The 7247-nt window shown below is 29.9% G+C and overlaps 1 protein-coding gene across 3 annotated transcripts in view; it reads left to right on the top strand.

Annotated features, from left to right (window-relative positions):
- LOC130441839 (uncharacterized) overlaps window positions 1-7247 on the top strand; it is a 677503-nt gene that overhangs the window by 644230 nt on the left and 26026 nt on the right. The gene's annotated exons all lie outside the window — the stretch shown is intronic.

Here is a 7247-nt window from a genome sequence, read left to right as displayed (position 1 = left end):
ATCCCTAACTAAAATAAATGCTTCCATAATGAATAAAACTAAAGATTAAGCAATAACTCTTAATGTAAGAATAAAATGATATATACACTTTGGAATATCGATATGTATAGAAACGATATGCTAAGCGCTACCGTAGCTCACTTCCAACTCTGACAATTTTCGCAGTGTTTAATCATTTCTTCCAGCCATGATGACTACAGTATTTTAGAATTTGGCCGTCCACTTACTGCCACATTGCCGGTCTATTACATCCTGTTTGTTTAACTGAATAGAGCGATACCATTACTGCTCTCGGTTTCTTCATTATAAATTTACTCAAATAACTGCGAATTTTGCAGATACAGGATTTGTCACTAAATATTGAATCTTGACTCGCACTTCCACTCAAGACCATTTTTCTAAATGTCTTGCTACTTCCTTCGTCTTGAATCATTTATTTTAAAGAATAGTATACCGATATTTTTCAAAGGTGTTTCACGAAAATGTTTTTTAATGGAAAATTTTGATATTCCTTGAATTATTCTATATCTCAAACCAAAATATCTATATTACGAAATAAAACTAATGAGAAATTAACGAATAATATTTAGCACCACATGCTTTTAGTTTTCTCATCATATGTCATTCATATATTGATAACTATTTGTTAAATCATTTATGACTAGAATATCATGTAATACTTCAACGTTAAACATGACGACTCTGTCCCTTAATTTTTAGCAATAAAGTAGCTCTTTTCATTTATTCGTCCAGCAGCAAACGGCCGAGAACCTAAATCAATGATACATATTCAACCATACATTGCATCTCGTGGACGGGCGAAGACCAGATCATTAAGCCTTTTTTATCGGTAAATGTTACTATTAATTTAATGCTCTAGGCGATGAATTTATCTGATCGTTTGCAGTGGATCAAAAATCAACTCGGGAGTAATGGTAGTAATAAATAACATTATTGTATTGTCATCGCTCCTAAATAAAAATGCAGCATTTCTAAATAATCCGATGATTTTATTTTTTTCATTCGAATTCTTTTTAATAAAAAACATTTTGAATTTAGAATACTTTACGAAATGAATTTTGAATTTTTAACCACGTGGCATGTGTAGCTTATACCTTAAATTTGATCCCATCAAGGGACATTGATAACGCAAGGTGTATAAGTAATTTATATAGGAAATTATCTAATATGGCTATGGCTAAATTTCAGGCTGTTTTCACATTATGCGTTAGGTCAACGAATGTATCTGAAATTTACTTATAAGAAACTGATAAATCTTCAACGAGCCCCCTGCTGACTTGGTAAAATTTATAATACAATAGCCGAATATTCCCGAAATCCAAAGAACTGGTGCATAAGTATTTAGAACCGTTTCAAAAAATATAATTTAGAAAACTCAAGATCCAAGTACAGCATTCTGGCAGCAGTATCGTTTCCATTCTTCAACTTTAAGTAGGTGCGGAATAATAAGAGAGAGTAAGTTGAGGAACTGTTTATCACAGAAATGACAATTTGAAGAGTGGATTCCAGATACATGCATCAGAAAAAAACTACTTGTGACAATACTACAGTAAAATCTGAAAACCCTAGAATATTTAAAGGATGGTTACACAAATCTGGTAAAGTTTTCAATATGAAGAGATGATAATGAGTCTCAACAGAAGCAAAAAAAGATAATTGTATTTTGAAGAAGTATTTTGAGAACACCTATTTTGTATTTGTATTTATGTGCCAAACTTTTTGATATTTTTCATTTGAAATAGTAAATCGACAAAGCACCGGCATTTTGTGTGTAAATATATTTTTTAAGAAATTTTGTACATCTCTGTAGACCACCAAAGATGCATTTGCTATAACGTGGTACCCCCAATAAACCTAATCCACAAAAGCACTTGATATCACCTTACAACTATGAAGATTCTCAATTTTTCCTAGCCGAAATTCCAAATTTTCGTTATTTTTTTATTTCTAATATTATGGCGCTTTTATAGACCAGTTCATTGTGATTCGATATTAAATTCTAAAGGATGTGTAATGAATTCAATTTCATAGAAAAAAGTTTCTACAAATTGTTTATATGTCTCAGACTGTCGAGTAAAAAAAATTATTTTCTTCTCCCTTTTTTCAACAGGTCATTCTTGATTTGAGGTGCAGTCCAAAAAACTCTGATTTACCATTGAATAGTCATCACCTTTAACATTAAACATAAAATTATTTGCTAATTTTTGGAGGTCTATATAACTTTTCAATGAACTAAATATATTTCAACGGCACTTAACAATCTTGATATCACTATTAAACGGTTTTAATGTCTGAGTTTATAAAACAAAATAAAATTAATTGACCAATTACAATTAAAATTGATATAACTTGTTACATTTCAAGGTTAGATTTTTGTTTACTACTTGTTGTGAATAAGAGTTATTTGGAACTGCTTCTGAATAATTTTAATACTGTTTGAATTAATAATTATTTTTTGCTAATAAGGCGATATGAAAATCATTCAACAAATTTCAACGGATAAAGACAGCGATACTTCAAGAAATTCGTCACAGTATCTAGAAATTAGATAAAAAGGGAGTTTTGTTTGAGTATCAATATCGTTTCGTGGTCGTATCTTCTTGTCCCGTCTCATTATAAATAAGAAAACGGCTCTCAATATTCAAAACAATTAATGGTGGAAGCAGCAATTGAACTTTTTAACTCGCGTATAGTTGTTTGAATAATAAATTTTCATAAAAAATAATTGCTAACTTAGCTTTTCAGGGAAAAAAAAATTAACGAGATGGAGAACGAGACTATCAAGTTTCATCTTATGGGTTTAGTATGCTCATGGTCTCTCTATCATCTAAAGTCTGAACTATTTCAATAAACGTCTTATGTCGTGTCGTCTCGGGAAACGTAAAGAACATCAAGACAAGCTTAAATAAAGGGTTCTAAAAACTAACACAGTCTGTAGTGATAATTTTTGCTTCAGAAAGTTAGCAAGAGTTATATCAGATTCAATCGCTCAAAATACGCAGAATTAACTCGTGACATAGAATAAGAGAATTCAAACATCGATATTTCCTTTAACTCATGGATGTTAAGTTCTTTTGAATATGTCCCTGCCACGACCACTTTTGAGAACGCTGAAATTCCATATAACATTTCCAGCGCTTTTGTATACAAAATTCTATTTTAAACAAAAATCTCGAAATAGAAAACAGATATAAAGCAAAGGAGAATTGCAAAAGAGAGAATTTAATTTGGAGGTACAATTTAGACACTAAAAAATTTCTGTTCCCACTACCACTACACCAACACTCACAATTACACTGTTTGACGCTCGTGTCTATAACCAAGTTATCGTCTTCAGAGGCTAAACGTAAACTGTTTACCTTCAGTCTCTGAAGACGATAACTTGGTTATCGAAACGCGTGCCAGACAGTATAATTGTGAGTGTTGGTGTAGTGGTAATGTAAACAGTGTGTTCAGTATGAATATCATCAACGGTTCAAGAAATTTCAGCTTAGTAAAAAACATGTAAAAAATTTCGTAGGGTACAAAAAACTCAATACATATTCGTAGTAAAATAATTAGGTTTTCCATTTCAAAGAAAATATTAGAGAATAAAAATATGAAAAATATTAAAACATATGAACACATATTTCTATTCCAATAAGCTCTATTTATATGATTAACAATATATTTATTGCACTCTTGACGTCAATATTAGAGTTTCTCAACGGTATTTACATGAGTAATTATAACATGATTTATTTAATACTAGATTAGTGTCAACTAGAATAATAGCTAATGACAGTTTTTCACTAATACATGTATATATCAATGTGAGAGATAATACATAGAAACTAGTTACTTCGACATATAGTATATATAGCTCATTTAGATTAGAAACACGTACAGCATGTAAAATCGGATTGTTACCAATAATTACTAAATTCCAAACTGTTTTCTTCGTCGCCTTCTCGAAATTTATGTGAAAATTACGATGAAAAAGGATTATTACTTTTTTTGAGACATCGGCCAAAAGTTTCTCGATCAACATTCCAAACTATAGTGGCATATTTGGAACTGGTATCAGAGATATTTTTAAAATAATTTGTGTATTACTGTTTTTCACATGGGATTAGTTTTTAGATAAAATTTTGATACAACACATTCATGTTATTATAAATTAAAAACTACGAAACCGATTTTATTTGGTGGTTTTAATATTATGTCAAAACTAAAATGAGATTGGGTGCCACTAATTGAAAAGGAAGATATCTATTTGATTTCTCAAAATAATTTAAATTATATATTAAGTGAAAATTTTAAATGGAAAATATAACATATTTTTTGAATTATAATAAAATTTGAAAAAAATGGCCAGAAAAATATACAATTATAGTAATAATACTGAAAATATATAACAAAGTAATCAATAAATACACAAGTGTATCTAAAGTAAAAGAGTACTCCCATATGCAGATAAACTCATTGATGAGAACGAAACGGAGTTCAGACCTTTTCGACCAAATATTTAAAGTTATAGAACCATTAAGAAGGGCATTCCATTCATATAAATAAACTATATGTTATTATGAACGAGTTCGTAATACCAGGAAAGTTAATACGGATAGTAAAGTCACATTGACGAAGACAATAGTCCAGTACTCATTCAATATGTCTATGGGATATATATATATATATATATATATATATATATATATATTTATATTTATATATATATATATATATATCAATTAATCCCGGAAACAACCTTAACAAACATGACATAAATATAATAGGATAATCACTACCAACGGTTAAAGACATATGCTCTATCAATGGTGATAATCTGGAAAGACTGGCAGATTTCATATACCTGTGTCTACAACTTACAAAAGATGAAGAAAAATCAAACATGCAAATAAATCATGCTATGCACCCTTGTACCTAATAAAGTCAGAATATAGAAGAACATTATGAGACCAGTAATAACGTACGGTTGAGAAACACAAGAAAAGGAGATTACATTAATACCTCAGATATGAAAATATTAAAGAGAATATATGACCTGAAATATGGAAATGGAGATTCAGATATAATCATGGGTTGTATTAAAAATACAAGCAATCACATCTCGGAATTTGTTAGAGTAGAGGCCTCGGAAAAGGTGACAGAAAGAAGTTGCAGAAGACGTAATCAGTCTGCTGAAAATATTCAATTGGAAGAAAGCAGCTCTAGACAGGGAGGACTGTGGAAAACATAAGAAGATAAAGACGTGCAGCTGTAGTACTATAGAGAAAGAAAGAATCAAAAATTTTTTCTTGTATTTTCGCTTTTTTACGTTTGGAATGTATGCGTACACAAAGAACAATGGAGATTTTACAGGTGCAACTGTGTCTGTATATTCAGAAATTATTCTTTCAGTTATTAATAAATCACGTTATTTTTTGTAAATATGATTTCAAAAAATTGAAAAATAAACGTTTATTCATTTTTTATAAATTTATTGCAAATATTTTAGTTTCTGTTGCAAAAACTATTAAAAAAGATTTAAAAAAAATTTAATTCCAACAACTTTTTTCCTTACCTTTCTATATTTTAAATAATTGTGATATTTTAGTGCCTACTCATTCTCTATTTTTGACTACGAAAAAGTATCATCCTATTTATGTCCTGGAAATTAGAATAAACATTAAAAAAAGGTTGAAAGAAGTAAATAACTTTAGATTTCACACGTGCGTGCTTTTTAAGTATAAATTAGACACACTATATATACTAAAAATTTTGGTACACCGGTACACGTTTGTAATTATAGCTTATTCAAATCCAATTTCTATTCACTCTTTCTCTTCAATGGCACTATCACGGTCATAAATCAGTCTTCTATATCTAAATAGTTCAGTTTTCTTTATATACGACACTCTCGCGAAAAGACAGAAATAAACATAATGGAAACGTAGCAATCTTTGTCTAGTGTCTGGTAAAAGGAGACTGTGATTCATAGAAAAAGAACAATATGAAATTCTGCACTGAAATTCGTAGAAAGATTGAATTATTTGCAGTTATCAAAAAAGTAAGAGATTTAAAAAATTAATTCCATTTGCATAGACAAGTTAACAACTGTAAAGTTAATACAATGGTGTGGATTCATGCGTATTTTGTTCAGATTAAATATTTCAAATTATTCGAATATAAAGTGAATTTCAGAAACTTCTGATTATCTTTTATAATGATTTCTTCATACTGAACGCACTGTTACTGCTACTATTACAGAAACACTGTCGGACGTGTGTTTTCATCGCCAAGTTATCGACTCCAGAGACCAAAGATAAACCTTTCACCATTACTTAAATACTCATAATTAGATTATCTAACGCATGTTCAGATAAATAAGTTATCGTCTTCAAAAATAGGAAGAAGATAGTTGAAAGAAGATACTTGAGCTGGTTCCTTTTCTTCGACCATTGGCCTACTTAAGATAAAAATTTTATAAAGCAACAAATCATCAAACTACTTATTTACCGCACATATGACTTTATTATCCGAAGAAAATATGGCTCCCATGACCTTCCCTATCAGATCTTTAATTACTTCGACTTCTATATTTCCCATTCCTTACTCTGCATTTTGATCTTTATATCATAGGGATTCGAGAGAATATTCGTTATCTTGTCGATAATAACACAAATGCAAATGCCTTTTCGATTTTTCTTGTGTGCATCTGTTAACATTTGTGGTACCTATCGGACAGACAATTTTATCATGATCAGTTCGGCAGTAAGTATATTATGTACCACTGTTTTAAACTGTTGTCCAAAAGCCACACGTCTATCTTGCAACATCTATCATATGATAATACAAATTCTAACAGATTCACAAAAAGTTTTCTATTTGCGATAGGGTCTGATCTTTTAATCGTACGTATTCAATTACCGCGCGTTACTCGACACGACACATTTTGAAACTGAAATATGATTCGATCTTTTCCCATAATAACGCTAGAATAGGCTTAAATCACATGTTGATAAAGTTTCTACTTTATTCAATAAAAAGTTTCATAAATTTCGGAAATTGTGAGGTAATTGAGCATTTTACGATAATAATGTGGATATATTCCTCAATATTTTTCTTTGGCAAATATTTGGTGTCAACGCCTAATCGTGTACAAAACGTTCTTAGTTTGAGAATTGATTACTTTGGATTTAATAAAAATTTTCCCAAATTCACTAAAAAACACTTAGCTACTATAA

Source organism: Diorhabda sublineata, chromosome 3 (assembly GCF_026230105.1).
Source record: "Diorhabda sublineata isolate icDioSubl1.1 chromosome 3, icDioSubl1.1, whole genome shotgun sequence".
In the NCBI taxonomy this organism is placed as follows: domain Eukaryota; kingdom Metazoa; phylum Arthropoda; class Insecta; order Coleoptera; family Chrysomelidae; genus Diorhabda; species Diorhabda sublineata.
Note: the sequence above shows the minus strand (reverse complement) of the source record. Positions and strands in the feature narration are given on the sequence as shown.